The following is a 22,076-nucleotide window of genomic DNA, read 5'->3' on the forward strand; positions in this document are numbered from 1 at the left end:
CCAGCAGTGGATGGGAATGTCTTGAATGTGTATGAAACCTGTTCTTTTGAAAGAGCTCTTCCCACCATCTTAAGTTTTCTCCCTTCTTTGCTTAGTTTTCTTGGTGAGGAGGAGGCATAGTTGAGTATCATTGATATAACCCTTCTCATTGGAAAAATGTGTTGCTAAGTTTCTTAATTAAAAACGAAAATAAGTTTATGACATACCCTGTGTCAAGATGTGGAAAAGAATCCCCCAGTGCAGCAGCTGTCCTCCATGTAGATGTTTTGCTGAAAATCTGAATAACCTTAAGGAAACATAATGACCGTAATGGAAACAGATGGGGGTGGCTGCATGGGTTAGTATTCCTGAGCATTTCCTAATTTTAACTGAGGGTTTTTGGATCTGAAGTCCAGCAGATGTTGCCCCTTAGGTAGGAGGGGTCCCGAAAAGGCAGCTGAGGAGGCCAGAAGTGGGCAGAACCCAGGGCTTCCCTCAGGGTCTCTCTGCAGGGGAGGGAGGCTTTGGGGTGGCCAAGCACAGAGGGGACCCCACAGGGATGTGAGGAGGTGGGCTGGATCGTGGCTGAGCATTCACAAGACAGCAAATTGCGTGTGGGAAATGCATGCCAGAGTGAAAAATGAACCAACATAAAAATAGCAGGAGCTTCACCTAAACAAAATAAGCCAACAGGATTTGAAACGCATGTAAGATTATGCATGAACTTGAGTTTCTAATTAAATTCCAGGTTTATTAACTCCAGCAAGAAGGTGGAAGAATTCCATGTGCCCAAATGATTAGTGGTTGGGAATACAAATTGCCCATGATTAGATCAAGTCCTCATTGGCTTCTAGGAAAGGAACAACCCTTCGCTCCTTTCTTGCTTGCCTAATGAGTGGAATCACTTGTGGTCAAGATGTGATTTTTTTTTTTTAACATCCTGGAAGCTGCTGGGCTTCCCGAAGTCCTTATTAAGACTGCTGAGCTCTCCGGAGCCTCTGCTGACAGATGAGCTAATAAAATTTAGGAGATGTGAGAATTGCCCAACACTCAATTCTAGATCCTACCAGAACCTAACTTGAGCAGTTGGCTCTTTTCATCCCCTTTCCTCACCTTCCCTCCAAGGGAAGCAGAGACGGATTGAGCCTCTTCCAGGAAGTGGGCCAGAGTTAGGATGCGGATTTGGGGTTAAAGGTGGCGTTTATGGAGGGCCATGTGTGCAGGACTTTTATTGACAGCCATGTGTGGTAGCAACAGCTCTTGATCCTGGTGAGGTGGGGGCTGATATACCTTAGATTCGGCCTGTTTAAAGATGGAAGACAACACTGCCTAGCTGCTGAGCTTGGCATTGAGACTTCAGCAGCTGAAAACATTAGCTGTCGGGGCCTGCACAAAGAAAGGTGGACACACAGCAAGGGCCACGAGACTGCCCCCGTTCTGTGAGTGGCCGGTTCCTGATCTTAGGAGTGGTTGTGATGTCAGATGAGATCCAAGAAGAATGTAACTATTCAGACCTGTGTGATGGAGCTATCCTCAGATGCAACAGGTGGCCGGTTACTCCTAAGTAGTGGCGTAGTATACACTTGTGATTCTTTAAAACCCAGAAATAAGTAAAAGAAACAAGATTAAAACCGGTGTGAGTTTTCTCCAAGGCCTGCCCTGCCCACTTACTTTCTGTTAGTGAAATCCCAGGTGACTGGTATTCATTAGTGGGGGCTGGGTGTGGGGGACAGGGGCAGGTGTCCTGGCTCTTAATATCAGGGAGGGCCCTGGATAACGAATGAAGATTGGTGTAGACTGTCAAGGCATTCACAGTATCTTTTGCTAGTAATTGGTCTGGAGCCAGTCCTTATCCTGGGTCTAGCTACTGGGATATGGAGGAGGGAGGGACGTCCCTTCCTGGAAATAAGGAGTTGGAGAAAGCCCTTTGCCATTGTCACTGCCCTTTCTTTGTTGCTTGGGTAGCTGGTGTGATGCCTGGAACTGTGACAGCCACTTTGCAACCGTAAGGTAGAACACTAATTGCTAAGCATGATGGAATGGAAAGGTAGAATCTTGGGCCTTGTAGATGTCACTGGATCTCTTTCCTTAGACTTCATTTGTTAAGTAAATATCCTTATGGTTAGGATTTTTTCTGTCATGTCTAGAACCCAAAACAACCTAGCTGCTAGAAATGAATAGAATTGTATTTTAGTGTGTCTTCAGGTCTTTAGTCTAATGCCAGCACTGGATTTGCTGAACAAAATCAAACTGAACCTTAGTGGAGGCACAAACACTCTAGAGATACATTTAGGATCTTGTCCTGTTGAAGATTATGTCTCGCTGGAGAAAATAAAATTTACCAAGTTATAAGTTGACCTCACCAGCTAAACTGGGCTAGTTGGGACCTGAGTTTTTAGCTTGTAAACTTGGTGTCGGCTTCCCTCTGGAGCTCTCTGCTTCTCTCCCAGGGCCTGGCTGTGGTAGAGAGCTGACCTGGGGAATGCAGCCTGGCCCAACAGACCTGCGCGGCGCAGGCTGGCACCTGGGTGGCTGCCATGGCTGGGGCGCGTGTTGATTTTGGGGAGCAGCAGGCTGCTTATTTTCAGTTTGGTATGAAGAGTTCCTGGTTAGGAATGCTCCAGAGACGCTGTGTAATCTTGTTTTGTGAAAGCTTTTTACAAATCAATTCTTTTTTATTTGCCAGGTTAGGTGGATGCACTGATGGACTGAAATGGGGGAGGACTTGGGGACAGCTTAGAGAAGGTGTGTTGGGGGTTGGAGTGCTCCAGAGGCAGCAGAGTGCTCCCTTTGAGGGGGAGGGGGCATGGTCTAGAGAGCATAGCAGCCCCTCCGCCATTATTCTCAGTCTCCCAGGGAACATTTTAATTCTTGCCTTGTTATAGGTAACTAGTTTTGTCTCAACTGATATCTTTTTAGTTAACTGTGGATCCTGGGAGAGCTGTTGGCAATTCTCTCTTGTCCTTGCTCAGCTTTGGCCTTTGAATTCTCTAAAAGACCACTGAAAAGTTATTGTGAATTCTGTCAGATGGTGCAAGCTACTTTTCCCAGACTGGCAAATCCGGAATCTCTTTTGTCTCTTCTCTGCACAGTGCTTAACCTGGACCAATGAGAGAAAAAAGAGATTAAATCTTTTCAGTGTGATTCATTCCAAAGAATAAAAATCTCATCCTTTATCGCTTGTTGAATCCTTGTTACCAATAAATTCAAAGGATTTATTTTGGATGTTATTGTCTGATAGATTTTTGTACTCATTCTAAATTTTAATAATATTGTCATTTTCCTTGAAGATTTCAATAAATATTGCTATTTTCCTTTAAAAGGATTTTAATAAGTCTCATCATTTTCCTTTAAAAGGATTTTATACTCGGGTGGGCCATGGTGGCTCAGTAGGCAGAGTTCTTGCCTGCCATGCCGGAGACCTGGGTTCGATTCCCGGTGCCTGCCCATGCGAAAAAAAAAAAAAGTATTTTATACTCTTTGTAAGTCTATGTCCATTTCTTTTTCTTTCTTTCTTTCTTTTTCTTTTTTGGCATGGGCAGGCACTGGAAATTGAACCTGGGTCTCTGTCATGGCAGGCCAGAATTCTGCCACTGAGCCACGGTTGCATCGCCCAGTATCCATTTTGATGATCTCAAGATAATAATAACTTGAGATCAAATTAACTGTGATACAGTATGGAGACTAGGCTATTAAAGAAATATTGACGTTAATAATTAAAGAACAGTTGATCAATTATAAAGATCTTAAATTTTCAGTAATCGCAAATTTGATAGATGTATTTTTTTTTTAACTGAAAAATGTATCCTTCATATTCTTTCAAATACAGCAATTTACCTTGACTTCAGAAAAAATGCTTCCTGGCTGAAGGTGAGCACAGAAACACATGTACACATATATACATGTGCAACGCATATACATGCACCCATGCATATATGTACACAGTACACATGTGTATACACACATACATACAAACCACAAAGTCACACACGTATAATGTTTTTCTTTTGAGGTTCTTTTGGACGTACAGAAAGGTTACGAAACACTATAATTTCCGTACACTCTTCGGCCAGCTTCCCCTAATGCCATCATCTTAATATCATAACAGTACATTTATCAAAACTAAGAGATTAACATTGCTATGATTCCATTAACCACACCACAGACCTTATTTGAATACTGCCCTTTTTTCACTTCTGTCTTTTTTTGCTCGGGGACCCAGTTCGGGATCCCACATTGCCTCTGGCTCTCATGCCGCCTCTGTTTTCCGATCTGTAACAGCTTCTCAGGGCTTCCTTCTCCTGCTTGACCTTTGGACTCTTGAAGGGTGCCAGTCAGTTAATTTGTTGACCTGTCCCTCCATTTGGGTTCGTTTGTTTTCTCATGCATCAGTTCAGGTCCTGAATGTTTGGCAGGCTTACAAAAGAGTGCTGTTGTTTCAGGTCAGATGGTGATATGAAGTTTGATCGGTGGCTCGAAGTGGTGCCTGCCAGGTTTCTCCACTGGGAAGTTACTGTTTTTCCCTTTTTAATGATATATATTTTGTGGGAAGATACTTTGCGACTGCAGAATATCCTGTTTCTCTTCATATTTTCACCCCCTACTTTTAGCATCCATTGGTGGTTCTTGCCTGTGATAATCATTATTGTGGATTTGCATAAGATGACTTTCTCTTTCTTTTTTTTTTTTTTTTTAATTTTTTTTTTTATTAATTAAAAAAAGAATTAACAAAACAATTAGAAATCATTCCAATCTACATGTACAATCAGTAATTCTTAATAACATCACATAGTTGAATATTCATCATTTCTTAGTACATTTGCATCAATTTAGAAAAAGAAATAAAAAGACAACAGAATAAGAATTAAAACAATAATAGAAAGAAAAAAAACAAAAAAAACAAAAACAAAAAACCTATACCTCACATGCAGCTTCATTCAGTGTTTTAATATAATTGCATTACAATTGGGTAGTATTGTGCTGTCCATTTCTGAGTTTTTATATCCAGTCCCGTTGTACAGTCTGTATCCCTTCATCTCCAATTATCCCTTCTCTTTTTTTTTTTTTTTAATTAACGGAAAAAAAGAAATTAACCCAACATTTAGAGATCATACCATTCTACACATGCAATCATTAATTCTTAACATCATCACATAGATGCATGATCATCATTTCTTAGTACATTTGCATTGGTTTAGAAGAACTAGCAACATAACCGAAAAAGATATAGAATGTTAATATAGAGAAAAAAATAAAAGTAATAATAGTAAAATCAAAACAAAACAAAACAAAACAAAAACCTATAGCTCAGATGCAGCTTCATTCAGTGTTTTAACATGATTACTTTACAATTAGGTATTATTGTGCTGTCCATTTTTGAGTTTTTGTATCTAGTCCTGTTGCACAGTCTGTATCCCTTCAGCTTCAATTACCCATTGTCTTACCCTGTTTCTAACTCCTGCTGAACTCTGTTACCAATGACATATTTCAAGTTTATTCTCGAATGTCCGTTCACATCAGTGGGACCATACAGTATTTGTCCTTTAGTTTTTGGCTGGATTCACTCAGCATAATATTCTCTAGGTCCATCCATGTTATTACATGGTTCATAAGTTTATCTTGTCTTAAAGCTGAATCCATTCTGCCATTCTATGTCTTTTGATTGGGAAATTCAGTCCATTAACTTTTAGTGTTATTACTGTTTGGATAATATTTTCCTCTACCATTTTGGCTTTTGTATTATATATATCATATCTGATTTTCCTTCTTTCTACACTTTACTCCATACCTCTCTCTTCTGTCTTTTCGTATCTGACTCTAGTGCTCCCTTTAGTATTTCTTGCAGAGCTGGTCTCTTGGTCACAAATTCTCTCAGTGACTTTTTGTCTATAAATGTTTTAATTTCTCCTTCATTTTTGAAGGACAATTTTGCTGGATATAGGAGTCTTGGTTGGCAGTTTTTCTCTTTTAGTGATTTAAATATATCATCCCACTGTCTTCTAGCTTCCATGGTTTCTGCTGAGAAATCTACACATAGTCTTATTGGGTTTCCCTTGTATGTGACAGATTGTTTTTCTCTTGCTGCTTTCAAGATCCTCTCTTTCTCTTTGACCTCTGACATTCTAACTAGTAAATGTCTTGGAGAACGCCTATTTGGGTCTATTCTCTTTGGGGTGCGCTGCACTTCTTGGATCTGTATATTTAGGTCTTTCATAAGAGTTGGGAAATTTTCAGTGATAATTTCTTCCATTAGTTTTTCTCCTCCTTTTCCCTTCTCTTCTCCTTCTGGGACACCCACAACACGTATATTTGTGCGCTTCATCTTGTCATTCAGTTCCCTGATTCCCTGCTCAAGTTTTTCCATTCTTTTCCCTATAGTTTCTGTTTCTTTTTGGAATTCAGTTGTTCCATCCTCCAGTTCACTAATTGTAGCTTCTGTCTCTTTAGATCTACCATTGTAGGTATCCATTGTTTTTTCCATTTTTTCTTCTTTGTCCTTCACTCCCACAAGTTCTGTGATTTGTTTTTTCAGATTTTCTATTTCTTCTTTTTGTTCAGCCCATATCTTCTTCATGTCCTCCCTCAATTTATTGATTTGGTTTTTGAAGAGTTTTTCCATTTCTGTTCGTATATTCAGCATTAGTTGTCTCAGCTCCTGTATCTCATTTGAACTATTGGTTTGTTCCTTTGATTGGGCCATATCTTCAATTTTCCGAGCGTCATCCATTATTTTCTGCTGGTGTCTGGGCATTTGATCAGATCTCCCTGGGTGTGGGACCCAGCTGGTTGAAAGGTTTTTCTGTGGAATCTCTGGGCTCTGTTTTTCTTTTCCTGCCCAGTAGGTGGCGCTCGTGGCGGTCGTTTGTCTGCGGGGCAGTCGGCCCGGGAAACCGCGCGTGGAGGCGGGGGTCGCTGGCCGTGGCTTGGGGGAGTGCCGGTCCAAATTGCCCAGCTGGCCCGAGACGCCAAGCGTGACGGGAGGGCCCCGCTATCCAATGTTCCCAGTCAGACCGGGGAGCCACGTGCGTGGAGGGGACCCCAGACGCCAGCCACCCCAGCCGGGAAAACGTGCACCCCTCGGGTATCTCACAGCAGTGGATTCTCCCTACCCGTTCAGCTGTTCCAGAATGGGGTACGCTGTCTTTTTTGGTCTCTGTCGTGACTCCGGGAGCTGTTTTGTATTGTTTCTGTTTCTTTAGTTGCTTTTCTGGAGGAGGAAGTAAGACCCGCGCGTCTTACTAAGCCGCCATCTTCTCCGGAAGTCCGACTTTCTCTTTCCATCATCCTTCTATAGTACTTGGAATTAATATGCAAGAAATTAATATGCAACTGGTTCATTGCATATTAGTCAGTGAATGTGTAAACAATTAACATGTATGATAGAATTAATATATAAAAACGAACTGTGGCTCTCGCCCTCATTCATTTATTTATTGGAGTCTGTTTGTAAAATAGCTTGTCTGGTACATTTGTTTTCAGAAAGAACCTGTACGGAAAACACAGCATTTTGCATAATTTAAAGTGGAGCAGGTGAGAGGAATGAATAGAAGCACAGGATGGGCCAACCAAGGGTGTGCATTCCTTCCTTTGTCCCAGACACAAAGGAAGCTCATTACTTGCCTGGAAGCATCATCTGTAGCGGGATCATGTTGTGTTCTTATACATTTTTCTATCGCATTTTAAGTTGTTTCTATCATGCCATATTATCAAAAACACTACATATTTTATGTGTTGCGTAAATAAAGCCAAATATCTTTGAATATGAGTGTTTCTTGGTATTCAAAGTTATTTCTTAAGTATTCTTATGTGTGAAGTTAATGGGTCCTGTGGTGGTCTGAAGCTGAATGTTCCCCAAGAAAAAAAACTTCTTAAACTTAATCCATTCCTGTGGGAACCCAGGGTAAAGGGGCCTTTGATGAGTTTACTTCAGTTAAAGTGTGGCTCACTGCAATTAGGATAAGCAGAATGAAATCCAGACCCAAGAGAGGGAAGGAAGAAGCTGAAATTCAGTGGAACCCAGAGGAAAATGGAGAGGTCGGGGGCTGCTGCCGTGGACAAGCTAAGGGTCAGAGATCCCCGGCAGCCAGCTCCAGAGTGCCACAGTCTTTGGAAAGGAAGTACCGCCTTAGTGATGTCTTGATTTGAACTTTTTCCCAGTCTCAGAGTGTGAGGGAATAAATCCCATTGTCTAACCCGACCCATTTCATGGTATTTGCTTGAGCAGCCTAGAAAACAAAAATGGGTCCCCACGGTATTTTGGGTTGCAGATACGTCATTTTTTGAAGTTGTTTGATAAAGAGGCCAGATTACCTCCAGAACAAGTTTTATCAATTTTTTCCTCCAGTGTCGCCGTTTCTGAGATTGTTTGTTTCATTGTAAAGTAGCCACTGCAGGACCTCACCATTTCAATTTCTTTCCTGCTAAATTGACAGGTAAAAAGTAATGAGAAACACAAAGTTTTAAAAATAGCAGGTGAATTAAGATAAAACAGTATTTTCTTGCTTTGGGAAGAAAGAAGGTGTCCTAAGGGATGCAAATCTACCGATTGCATGGGAGCAGAAGCCAGATGAGTCAGACGGTGAAATCCCGTTAAACCACGGGAGATCGAGACAGGCAAGGAAGTCTGCCAAGGGCGAGAGCCTTGTTCCTTGTTTCCAAGGGGATAGATTTCTCTTTCTAACGAGAAGAGGAGCTTTTCTGCTTTTTAGAGTGGAAACTGCTGGCTTACCTCCTTGTCCATAGCTACGCATGGACTTTTTTTTACTCTAATCGACCTGTTTGCGGTGTCAGGTGTTCTATTTGGCTTCTACCCACCGGTATGGAGAGGGGAGTGTGGACTGTTTCCTGCACAATTCTAGGATGACGGGTTTGACTCTGGTCCCTGCAGTAGAGGAACATGCAGGCAAGGAGGTTTGAGGACAGATCATTGTGGGAGGAAAAGCAATGAGCAGCCCATTTTAGTTTTCTCATCCGAAAGAAATCCTATTGGTTGTTCTTGGCAGAGCGGGCTGTCGTGTTGGGCCCTGTGGACTCTGGTCCTCTAAATTAAAGAGGTTTGGGGTAATTGTGGTTTCTTTTAAAATTCCTCTTGCTGGCTTGATGCCCACAGCTAATATGGGATGAAACATGTGTGACGTACTAATGTGAGGTGATGGAAGGGACACTCTGTCTCCTGGTTGGCGGACGCTTTAACTGTCCAAGGTGTCAGCTTTATGGGTTTTCATAATGAAATTATAGGGTGTTTACATTTCTAGGAATTCGAGGCACTTTTCGTAATTGGCACCCTCCATTTGAAATCTCAATGCTGTTTCTTTTGGCTGCTGTGAATGTTTTAAAATCTTGGTGGAGTTCGTTTGGTGTAATCTCTTAAACATGACATTAATTTTATTTGTTATTAATATCCATTTGGAAGCAGTGGTGGAGAGAACCTGAGTTTATTTTAGACATCTCTCTTTGGAACGAATATGATTTATTTCCCCAAGGTAATGGTGTGTTCCTTGATTCCTATGTAAGCTGGTCCTTCTCATAGAGTAAGCGACGATATCTGCCCACTTTATGGGGTCATTTGGGGGATTTCAATGAGTTAATATTTATAAAGCCCCCTGGACAGTGCTTGGCTTGCAAAAAGTGCTAGATTACTGTTTGTTAAGAAGAGTTCTATAAAAGCCTGGTTGTGGCCCTTGCTAAAAAAAAAATCAGTAAAATTGTATTATTTCCTTAGCTAAATGTTGTATTTAAAATTCCTCTGAATTCCCAAGGGTGCTTCCTTTGTTATTGTTTTCCATGTATCAGTACAGTTTGTCTTGGTTTGCTAGGGCTGCTGTAACAAAGAACCACAAACCTGGTAGTTTAGAAGAGCAGAAACTTAGCATCTCAGAGTCTGAAACCTGTAGTGACACATCCTTCGTGGCCTCTTCCAGCTTACAGTGGTTCGGCAGCAAGTCCTGGGCATTCTCTGCCCATCTCCTCTCTGTGTTCAGTCCTCCTCTTTTTATAAGGACACTGATCATATGGGATTGTGGTCCACCCCACTGCAATTTGGCCTCATCTTGACTAATTACTTCCTCCAAGACCCTATTTCCAAGTAAGGTCATGTACACAGGGAATTAGGACTTTTTAGGGAGACACAGTTCAACCCATTACAGCTACCTTTGGGCAGATAACCCCAGCATGTATCTGTGGTGATCAGCTATTTAATTGCTGCTTTATTAATCTGGAAGGGCGACGGAAGCTCCCTGTTCCCGTGGAGCCTGTCCTCTTGTTCTCTGCTATACTGCAGATGCCCCCTCTACTGCATGGTAGGGTTATTTTGCATTGAGGCATTTGCAGTCTCAAGGAAGTATTTTCCATTAAAGTTAGTTTGATCACAAACCCCAGATGTTTCCTGGAGGACCAGAAACATTCTCTTTCTTTCCACTTACCCCCCAGTCCTTGCCCTGTCCCCACCTAGAGGCAGCCTTTATGGGATGGTAAGGGTGGACTGAATGTATTGGGGTGTGTCACCCCAATCCCACATTCCAGCTGGATAACCTGTAAGAACTGGGGCAGGTGGGAGGTTTATGATTCACGCTGCTCCATTTCAGGGGCTGTTTATAGAAGAAGAGTGTCCTGGAAGTATCCTGAGAAGGTGATTTCTTATTAAGGGATGGGTTACTGAGGCCACAGCTCAGGAATTTGGGAAACTGGCTGTCCTTTTACACATTAACCTCTGTGGGAAACATACAGAGCAGCAAACCCTTAGTATAACTAGTCAGGGAGTAATTTTCTCAGAGAAGTGGCTTCATTAATTTAATTTGGATCCCTTCTGTTTTCAGATTGTCTTTTCCAGTCATTTGCTTTCTCGTTTTTTCATTCAGCAGAACCCCCAATTTTTAGCCAGCACTGAAAATGAAGGAAATTTAGGGATTCATATGGCGATAGCCTAGAAGATATTGGGTAGTGCACCCCCCTCCCACCCCAAATCCATCCCTCCCCAAGGAATAAAGGAGGCCTCAGCCTTCATTTCCTTTTCTTTATGGATTATGGACAAATTTTCTGAATCCACTTTTGTTTGGAAAAGGCATCGCACAGTGCACGGGCCTTTTCCGTGTAAGGAGGGGCTTGGGGGGCTCCACCTGGAAAGGAACAGAAGGATGCGAAAGCCTCAGCCCTTTCATAGGAGAAGCGGTGTGTGACTCGACACGAACAGATTCCTGTCTAGGGAGTGAAAGGATCATACGGATTTTCTCCCTTATGTGGGCCTTGGAATGCTGTGGTGACTCAGCCCTTCGGCCAGTTTGTGTCAAAATAAAATAGATGAACCCAGGTTTGATTCCCAGTGCCTGCCCATGCAAAAAAAAAAAAAAAAAAAAAGATAACATGCATTTAATGTCAAGACCATCTGACCACAACTTAATGAAAAGAAAAAAGAAGAAAAGGGGAAAGAATGCAAAATAAAAAAACGAAAGGATGGTCTCAAGGTCCCTGAATCAAGAGGCAAGATGTGGCCTGGCATGGGGAGAGAGCAGGCCAGTTGATTCCCTAACACCCGGCTTTTCAGTGTCCAGTAACTGAGGGGCGTGCATGGCCCTGGTCACTGGGCTCCTGGGGCTGGGCGCCGAGGCCGCGCGTGGTGATATGGGTCTTGGCATGCCACCAGGTGCCCGTGAAGAAGCCACTCAGGGTTTGCTGGGAGCCACATACTTGTCCATGATTTCGGGCCACATGTCTAAGCCGCCCCTTAGGGCTTCTTTCCCCACAGATGTGCAGGCAAACCTCAAGGTTGTGGTGGCCAGCCAGGCCTAGTTCTGTCTTTCAGGGTAGAATTTTCTTTATAAAATGGAAGATTACCATTGCAGACATCCAGGTCAGCACTGGGGACCAGCTCCTGAGATGTTAGGCCTTCTACCTTGCCCCAGGGAGGCCCCTGGAAACCTCTGGGGAACAAGCTTCCCCGGCCCCCTACCCCAGCGCAGGTCCCCGGTATTGGACAGGCCTGGAACCCGGGGGATGCTGTCCTCACACTCTAGCTTCTCCTTCCTGGTTGTGCACCTTCTCCTGCAGCAGAGAGTTGAGGTCACTGCTTGGACAGCAAGGGCATAACAAATTGGACTCTGAGATTTAGGGAGGCCCTACTAGGTGCTGCTTGAGGTCGTGGTATCGTTGAGGAAAAAACTCTCGCTTTGAGTTTAACCTTCTTATGCCTGCTCAGCAATTATTTGATTTGATTTTTTTTTTAAAGAATTCTCTCCACATGAGCTGTGCTTTTGCCTCTTCATTAATAATAGTTTTTTAAAACCAGTAATTCAGAGTTGCACATAACTCCAGCCTATAATTTTCTACATTTTCTTTAATAGGCAGTTTTCTGCCGGGATCTGGCATTTCCCAGGAAAGGTTTTATTCTTAGCCAGCGTGTTAGAAAACAAGCAGGCCGATCGGCTTCCTTTCTTACTTCTTGAACTTTCTCTCCGATTTCTTATATTTGCTCGAATTTCCAGTTTCTCTTCTGAAAATTGTGATATTTTGCATCCTTCTTTCTTTTTCCCCATTCACCCACCAAATGGAACGAGAGTTAATATTTTTAAATAAAAAAAAAAAAAAGCTGTGTGTGTGTATGTGTGTGTGTTCTGCAGACATTAGCTTTGGAGCCAGTCCCAGGCCACAGGAGGTAGAGAAGGGAATGAATAATGAACAGTGGTTTTTTCTTTCTTTTTGGAGGCTCTGCCTCATTAAATTTAGAACCAGAGACTCCTACAGCGCTGGTGGCTTCAGAAGTGGAGGGTTCTGGAGCCGAACATTGTCAGCCTAGAAGAGTCCTTCAGTCCCTCCCAGCGGATCTAACTATGCCTGTTCCACCCTGCGCCTCAATGAAAGGTGGCACCTTGATTCAGCCCTCTCTGTTTCCTCTCACCCCACTTTTTTTTCAACACTTTTTACTGTGAAATGTAACATATATACAGAAAAGCGATGAATTTTAAAGTACATTTTAACGAGTATTTTTAGAACAAATTTCAAAGTATGGTGTGTGCTATAGTCACAGTTTCAGGTATTTCCTTCTAGCTGCTCTAAAACACTGGAGACTGAAAAGAAATATCTATGTAATGATTCAGGAGTCATACTCATTTGCCGAAACCTCTCTTTTCTGTTACAGCTCTTTCCTCTCCCATCTGGGCAACGACCATTCTCACTTCTTCATGTTGGAAAGGGGTGTCAGCATTATGGGGTAGGGGATGCAGCTGGTCGATGCTCTTGGAGAAACTAGTACCTCTGGGTTTCAGGGCTCATCTGGCCTAGGAACCGTCTGGAGGTTTTTAGGTTTCTGAAAAGTAAACTTAACGAATGAGACTTTTATAGTGTCTCTGAGAGAGCCCGGGGTGCTCTTTGGGGTTCACGAAGCACTGTGGACTGGGCCTTGGCATCCTGTTCTTGCCCCACTGCTGGGCTCAGTCTCCCCCTGGAAAATGGAGAGGGTTGTGGCTGGGCGCCTTTTCTCCAGGGTGGGGAGGAGAGGGCATATTTGGCTGAGGCCCAGGTCATATCACACTGGTAGTAGCTGGGAAATGACATTGACCCCCCCCCACCCCCTAGTCCCTCCCCTCATTTAGAGACTGAGTGTCCCTCGCTGGGGCCCACCTGATTGAATGGTCTTGGACTCGTCACTCTCCAATGATAATGCGGTACCTCCCCATGAACCACGGGCATTCATGGTCAAATGAATGGCAGAATTGAGGTAGGGGAGCTCCCGGGTTCTCAGTGAGGAATCTTGTCGCCCGCTCATCGTTTTAACCATCCCTGGCTTAGGGCTTCAAGAGGAAGGCCATGCCCTCGTGGTAGGGCAGCGAGACCCACCCACTTTGCTATCGTTCACCCATTTTTTTCCCTTGTCCCTTTGAATATCTTAAACCACTCTCTTTAACGTTTCAGCTGTCGATTGTGTTTTTGGAAATCACAGTGATTTTGCTTTCGGTGTGTAGCAATATCCCTTTAAATGGATAAAGTTAGCATGGGCATTTTATTGCCGTAGACTTATTAGAGGATCTCAGTCTAAGGTATTTTTATGAGCACCTAGTAAACCTGTTATAAAAACCGAAGAAACTTGTTTTTATTCCTTGTCGTTTTGAATTTGTTTTTATTCCTTGTTGTCGGCAGAGTTGCTTGAATTCTCGCTGTGAGCAGGATGAATGTACTAACTGTGCAGGTATGGGGAGGTTATTGCCTTCTGAGATAATGAGGATGTGGGGAGATCCCATTTGTGGCTGGTTCTAGGGACTGGACAGGGTGGAAATCTTGGATGTTTAGGTTGAGATTGTTTGTTCTGAAACTGGCTGTCTCAAAAATATCCCATGGAAGAATTTTGAAGCCTGGAACTGGGCTTCATTTTTTATTTGAGAAGACCAAATCACACCAGCCAGTATAATGTGTATTTGTGTTTTTGAGATTTGCCTTGCAGCTTCCCAAAGTCAGTGCATACATGGGAATGGAGAGGATGTGAAATAGCCTACACGTCTGTCTTAGATCCTTGTGGCTGCCATCAGAAGTACCACAGCCTGGGTGGCTTGAAATGACAAAAAGATATTTTCTTACCTTTCTGGAGGTGAGAAGTTAGAAATCAAGATGTAGGCAGGACTGTGCCCTCTCTGAAGGCCTGGAGAGAATCTATCCTCCCTCCTCCTAGCTTTTAATTTTTTTTTTTTTTTAGTTTTACATGGGCAGGCACCAGGAATCGAACCCAGGTCCTCTGGCATGGTAGGCAAGCATTCTTGCCTGCTGAGCCACCATGGCCCGCCCCTCTTCCTCCTAGCTTTTAAAGGTGGCTGGCAGTCCTTGGTGTTCCTCAGTATTTAGCAGCATCACCCCAATCTCTGCCTCTGTCTTCCCCTGGCTGTCTTCTGTCTGTTCCTGTATGTCCGCGTCTCCTGAGTCACCCTGGGTTAGAGTGAACCTAATCATCTTAACTTGATGACATCTGCAAAGGCTCTATTCCCAAAGAAGGACACATTCACAGGTACTGGGGGCTGGAACTTCAGCATATCTTTTTGGGGTCCTAAGTTCAACCCATAGCATCTTCCCTCCCACTTTTGTGAAGATGGGAGAACCAGGCAGCAGCGAGATGTGTCAGTGAGAGTGTTTGAGTGAGGGCGACCCACCCAGCGTCTGAACACGGTTTCCTGCTGTGTTCCTTCTCTGCAAGATGGAACTTGGGGCCTGCCAACAAGTTGTTTTAGGCAAGAGGATGGAAACATTCTGTTGCTTCTATTCAAAGTGGCACTTTTCATTTTCTTTGTTTTTGTACTTTAGGGGGAGACTATGTTGTGTTTTGTTATTTTTGGTTATATGATTTTAACTGGTCATTGTTTTGCCTGTACAGAGAAAATGTATCTACATTAATGTTTTAGTTTGCTAAAGATGCAGAATGCAATATACCAGAAATAGAAGAGCTTTTGAAAAGGAAATTTACTAAGTTGCAAGTTTGCAGTTTAAGGCCATGAAAATGTCCAAATTAAGGCACCAACAAGAGGCTACCTTCACTCAAGAAAGGCTGATGCCATCCAGAACACCTCTGTCATCTGGGAAGGTGGGAAGGCATGTGGTGATGTCTACTAGCTTTCTCTCCTCACTTCATAAGGCTTCCCTAGGGAGTTTTCTTTTTGCATTTCCAGTGGTGGTCCCCTCTTAAAGGGCTCCAGTAAGCAACCCAACCTTGAGTGGGTGGAGATGTATCTCCATGGAAACCACCTAATCAGCAGGTCCCACCCACAATTGGGTGGGTCACATCTCCATGGAAACAGCTTAATCAAAAAGATCCCATCCAGAAATATTTATTGAGGGTTAAAGAACATGGTTTTTCTGGGGTTCACAATAGTTTCAAACTGGCACAAATATCTGCAGATGGGTGATGGACCAGGTTCCTATGAAGCTTGTTAACTCAGTTGAGACTTAAGGAAATTCAGTGGCTTCCCAAATGATGATGTTGGGTTACAGCAACCATGGAGTTTGATTGGGGGTGGGGGTCACCCAAGGAGATCTGGGCACAGTATGGGCTTGACCTGCAGATGGTTCAGAGGGTCTCAGCAGAAGCATTAGCAGTTGTGACCCAGCTCGCTGTCATGTGGTATTTTTGAAAGGTTTCCTGTACGGGCATCTGTGGGCAGATGGGGGCTTGTGGGCATGGAAAGGCCCTGGTTCTCTGCAAGTAGGGTGGGCTCAGTTGAGAGTTCATGTAGGGCCTGGGGTTTGGGTTTCCTGGAAGGAAAGAAAGGGAAGGACCCTGCCAGGGGCTGGGGGTGGGCTTTTGCATGTTTACGATAAGGAAGGATAGAAAATCGAGCATTCACCTTTGGCCTAGAAATGAGATGTGTATCCCATGTGGGAGATAATTTGACAAAGAAAAGGTGAGGTTAAATTTTTTGTTGTTGTCTCCCCCATTTTTGTGGGGGTATCCAATCTCTTAATTAGCTGCAGAACACTTAGGAAACCAAGTAAAGCTGATTAAGTTTGCGCTCCTCCCCTGTGGTCATTTGGAGCTGTATGTACCTTGCTCTTTTCACCCATCCCTGTGGGTGCAGACCTGCTGTAGGTGGGACCTGTTGATGAAGTTAGTTCAGTTGAGATGTGACCCACCCCATTCAGGGTGGGCCGCAGTCCCCTTACTGGAATCCTTTTACGAGAGGATGAAGGATACAGAGAAAAAATCCAGAGCACTTAGAGAAGCTGAGAGGTGAAATTAAGAGAAGCTTATAGAGAAAAGCCCCAGAGAAGCTGGGAGAGGACCCACGGAAGGTCAGAGAGGAAGCCACTAGAAGCAGAATCTGAAAGCACTGAAACCCAGGAGCAAAGGACCAGCAGATTTGAGGATTTGTGCCTTTGCATGGGCCAGAGGGGGTCCTGGTGATGCCTTGAGTTGGACATTTTCGTTGGCTAAGAACTATAAACTGTGAGCTAATAATAAATCCCCATTGTAAAAGCCAACCCATTTCTGGGTTATTATGTTTCAGCAGCTTTAGCAAACCCAAACATCCCCTAACCTGTGGAAGGCTGAATTTCCCTTTTGGAGGAGGTCAGATTTGACCCTTGCAAGTTGTTTCATCTCCTCTCTCTCTATCTATCTTTTTCTGCAACTAAAAAGATTAAATTGTTGGGTCTTGAGTAAGCCAAGGGAGCTATCCCAAGCAGATGCTCTTTTTCCAAGTGCATTTAGCTTTTTCCCTCTCCCTGCATGCCGTATTGGTGCAAAGGACCTTGGATGCACGGGAGATGCTGAATAATAAACAAAGCCCCTCCTTGTGCTTCAGGTTTGCAACTGGTCAGAAGCACTTCTATTTTTAAGCCCCTGCGGAAGGCAGATAATGTACTGAGCCAACATTTGAAATTACTGGGAGCTTTTTCTCCTCTCGGAAAACAAAGAGCTTAGTTCTTAACTGGGAAAAAAAAAACAAGCCAGTGAAGTCATTGTAGGTTTGTAAACTATTGCTCTCTCCTAGCCGGCCTTGTTTTATGACTTCCCACAGTTACCTGAAACATGCTCACAGCTGACATCCTGCTCATGTGCAGATCTGCACTACACATGCGTCTAGGTGTGCTTTCAGGTGAAACGAGTTGGCAAGAGAGTCCTTTGTTCACACTGAATGACAGAAAAAACTTGTTTGAAAACTCTGGGACTGAGAGAATTAAAGAGCAGGGTCAAGTTGAATTTTCTCCAGTGCCTAACCTCGGTCTGGGCTGTAAGCCCATTATGTAGTCAAATGGACTTACAACCCTGAGCTATGTATATTCAAAACCATTTAATTAATTAATATATTTTTAAATCTGCCCAGATTTTAATCTGGCACCTGAATAGTATATTTTTCATTCAAAGAACTTTCCTTCTTTCTTCTCTTTAATTAATAATGGATTGTTTTCTTAAGAACAGATGTACAGAATTGACCTACACATTTCTCCGTTTACGAGAGGACTTCTGTATCTTTGTTTCCACACAACGGAGGCTCAAAGTCACAGCAGTTTGGAGACACTTAGGCCGTGGCTTTATGGCGACTGTTGCCTTTGGCTCTGCTAATGACACAGATGCAGATGCGGCCTGTATACCCCTTACTGTTTGTTTGGAAGCTGCTTTAACCAATGCCCCGTTGGGCCCCGCATCCCACCCCTGGGTGCCCGAGACAGGTAGGCAGGGTGACCCAGCTCCTGGCTTTTCTGGCTCCCTGTGTTGTGTGTTGGATTGTGGCGGGCATGGGGTACAGTTTGGCATGTCCTGGTTTAACTGTCTTGTTAGTCATTTTGGGTAAGATGAATGCTTCTATATTTACTAAAATCAAGAAGGCCATCATATTGTGTTCAATACTTGGCTTACTGTACAGAAAAGAAAGTGGGTCAAATATATGCCAAGCTTTGTCTTGGTTTAACCAAGGATTTGTTAAAAACATGCTTCAACTTTATCTGAGATTCTACAAAAGTTTCATTCACTAAATTTACTTCTCAGAATCCTAAAACCTTTAGATGGTTCCTAGGCAAAGTAAGCCCTGAAACCCTCAGTTACCAGTCTCTCCAAGAGCATCGACCAGTTGTATCTCCCTGCCCCATAATGCTGACACCCCTTTCCAACGTGAAGAAGTACGAATGGTCGTTGCCCAGATATCACTAAAGATTGGGAGAAGGAAGAGTTGTAACAGAGAAGACAGGATTTAACAAATGAGTATGACTCCTGGATCATTATATTGATACTTCTTTTTAGTCTCCAGTTTCTCGGAGCAACTAGAAGGAAAAACCTGAAATTGTGGACTTGTAACCTATACCATACTTTGAAATTTGTTCTAAAATTACTTGTTAAAATACACTTTGAGATTAGAACAAGGTCAATCAGGTCAGAATGAAAGTAATTCAGAACACACACACACACACAAATGTGCTTTGAAACATCACTTTTTTTGTATATATGTTATATTTCACAATAAAAAAGAGTTAGAAAACAAAACAAAACATGCCTCAGTTACAAGATCTTGTAGCCCTGTAGAAGTTTTTTCTTCCTGTCTGGACGCCCTGTGGGTAGACCCCCTTCTAAGCCTGCCCTGTTCCAGAATGTCCCACAGCTTCTTGGGGCCCTTATCCTGACGTGTGCTGATGGGATTTGGGGAAGCTCCTGGATTGTTCCAAGCTTTGGGGTCATGGCCCTTTTCCAGACACCCCAGTTCAGGTGAGTTCCCCTTGTCAGTTTACCTGGAATGGGTTGAACCCCTTGATGGTCTGTGTTGTGGTTTGTCTGGACCTTCTTTGCATCTGTGTCCAAAGGTTTAAGTTTGTCCACAGGGTGGTCCAGTCTTGTGGAGAGGGGAGGCAAGGGAGATAGTCAAGCTTCCTTGGGGCTCCCGTGGGTGGGTCCCTTCTAAAGTACCCTCCCTTGTTTCCCACCCCCATCCCTCATGATCCAGGGATTCAGGCTAACACACTTTCACTGCTTGAGAGCTGAGGGCAGCTCTTGATTGCTTTTTTCCCTCATCTGAGACACAAAGCCTGAGAGTTGGGCCATCCTGTCCCCTTGTGCATCCAGCTACCCAGGTGTCCTTAACTGATCTAGTCTTCTCTCTTTCACTCTTAACAGCCTTCCCTTTTCTTTGTGGTTTTCATTTTCAAACCTCCATTGATCACTTTAGAATGATTTTCTCTAGGAAGCTGGTGTGTCTGTTTCTCTTGGAAAACTCTCCATCACCATTTCTCCCCAGTGCCATGGCTATTTAAAAATTAGGTGTGTATATTAATAGCACTCTTTTAGGTTAATTATTTATCCTCATTTTTAGGTGCCCCAAATGGACACAGGATACTCTGATAGCTAATCCATGTGTCAGCTTGGTTAGATAATGGTGTCCAGTTGTTTGGTGAAGCAAGCGCTGGTCTTATTGTTGCTGTGAGGGCATTTCATAGACAGACTTGCATCTATAATCAATTGTATCTACTGTTAATTGCATCTACCGTCAACATAGGAGATTGCTATCATCCAATCAGATGGAGGTCTTAAAAGCCAGAATTGAGAATGTCAGAGGTGGGAGAGATTTTCTGCTTCTTTTAAAGCTAGTAGCTTCCCCAGGGGAATCTGACCTCAACTTCACCTCTATCAAAGTTTCCAGCTTGCAGCCTTTCCTTCAAAGTTCAAATTTGCCAGCTTCCACAGTTGCCAAGCCAATTCCATATAATAAATCTCTTTATATATATCTATATCTATTTCTAGCTGGTTTGGTTTCTCTAGAGGACCCTATTACAGGCTCTTGTAAGGCTTACCCCCTTGCTCAACCTGCTGTCCCCGCTGCACCCTGCCCTCCATGTATACATCTTTGTTCTGCCTTCCCCCATCATCTGAGCTGTAGAAAACCCTGGCAAAGGCCTTACCCATCAGCCTTGCAGGCCAGAGTAGATTGTAAAAAATTCTCCTTTTTAAAGGATTCAGGTTGAAAAGCAAGACTGATATTCCTACTCACATGACTGCACCCCGGGCATGTACAGAGCTTTCAGGAAGACCCCCCTCACCTCCACTGATCCCCTCTTTCCCCCCAGCTGAGGTACAACCCCAAATGGTCCTTAAGCTATGCCAGATGAATTTCTCACCAAAGCCACTGCCACCCACAGCGTCACACTTGTTATAACGTTTTTCCATTTTATTGTGTGGGAATTCTGTTTGGGGGTCCACTGCTTGGTGGTGCGTCCGAGTGCATTCCCTTTGCCCTGTTCTGTCCTGTAGCATGGTCTATAGCACTGCTGGAGTGACGCCTGCTCCAGGGCCTGCTCCCCCAGCGCCTGTCTTATCTCTGGGCTTTCCCTCCAGCTCTGGAAGAAAGGTGTGTGTGTTGGGGTTATCTGGAGCCCAGGCAGATAAAACCTCCCCTCTCCTGCTTCCTGCCTATCTCTTAGCAGCCTTAACACTCAACTCTGTGAACAGCAAATCCGGCTGGCGCGAGGCTGTGATTCTTTTGTTCTCTGCGTATTTAGAGATTAATGTTTTACTAAGGTATCAAGATTACATGCCCAGGTCATTTATAGATTTTCTACTTTTATATGCTTAATTCTCTTCTTCTTAGCTTTCTGCTCTGCCTGTGTGTTTTCTGGCTGAGGTGTCTGGTTAAATAGGCAAAGTTTAATACTTTGGGGAGCTTGCTCTTAGGTAGATGCCTCAGTTTCTCCTTCTTCTCACCGTTCTCTGTGGGACACAGAGAAGGGTTCCTGGCCCTTCTCCTTTTCCACTGTGCCTCTGCTCAGATCCCGGGTCCCAGCTCTCCCTGTATCTCAGCTCCCAAGAAGACTCATTTCCTTGGGAGGATGTGGCACGTGCTGGCCAAGTTGGACAGTGAGCGCGGCATTTGCCCACCAGGCACATCCAGCTCCCAGGCTGCCCTCATCCCTACCTTAGTTTCCCAGGCTGCTATGACGAGTACCACACAGCGGGCTGACTCAACCATGGGGTTTACTGGCTCCCAGTTTCAGAGTGTAGAAGTCTTAGATCGAAGTGTCAGCATGACTGTCTTTCTCCCCAAATCTGTGACATCCTGGCACTGCTCTTCCGCTGTCCTTAGTGTTTCCCCGCTTGCACCGCTGCCTCCTATTCCGCACACTCTCCCTCCTTCAGTCTGTTCTTCCGGTTCCTGCTGCCTTCCCACTTCCGGTTCCGGTTGCCTCCCTACTTCCGGCTCCTCTGACTGCGCTCTAGCGTGCTCTCTGAGCAGGTCTTCCAGTCCCAGCGTTTAAGGCCCCTCCCATTCAGTTGGGCCCCCTCTGCTAACAGGACCTTCTCAAAGGGTCCTGTTCACAAGTAGGTCTCACCCACAGGGACTAGGATGAGGATGAAGGGGTGCTCTTTGTAGGCATGCCCTGGTTGGCAGGTGAGGAGAGAGGCCCGGAGAGGGAGGTGGGTCTACAGTGCCCTATGCAGGAGGTGCCTGAGCAGAGGCCCCAGCCCGAGCGAGGCCAGGCTCTTCCTGCTGCTCCCCACATATTTATAAAACCCGCCTGCTTACTCTGCGTCTCCCGGCTCCGCGCCCTCCCGCCCAGCGGCCGGCACACACTTCCGCTTACCCCAGCCTCATTCATTCCTGTGTGTTTTTCCACGACCTGCCCCTTCCGCACCGCCCCCTCCCCCACCT

The 22,076-nt window shown here is 44.2% G+C and overlaps 1 long non-coding RNA gene across 2 annotated transcripts; it reads right to left on the reverse strand.

The window, feature by feature from the left end:
* Positions 1-672: 672 nt before the first annotated feature.
* On the reverse strand, positions 673-21,607 carry LOC143665696 (uncharacterized). 2 transcript variants are annotated; one of them, XR_013167181.1, is made up of 4 exons: positions 21,342-21,607; positions 19,168-19,268; positions 17,470-17,578; positions 673-3,079 (listed from the first exon to the last, which is right to left on the reverse strand). It is a non-coding gene; the product is annotated as an uncharacterized LOC143665696 (long non-coding RNA). The 2 variants fall into 2 exon arrangements; XR_013167180.1 differs by lacking the exon at positions 19,168-19,268 and having other exon boundaries at positions 675-3,079.
* Positions 21,608-22,076: the final 469 nt, after the last annotated feature.

This window comes from Tamandua tetradactyla, chromosome 2 (assembly GCF_023851605.1).
Source record: "Tamandua tetradactyla isolate mTamTet1 chromosome 2, mTamTet1.pri, whole genome shotgun sequence".
Classification (NCBI taxonomy): Eukaryota; Metazoa; Chordata; class Mammalia; order Pilosa; family Myrmecophagidae; genus Tamandua; species Tamandua tetradactyla.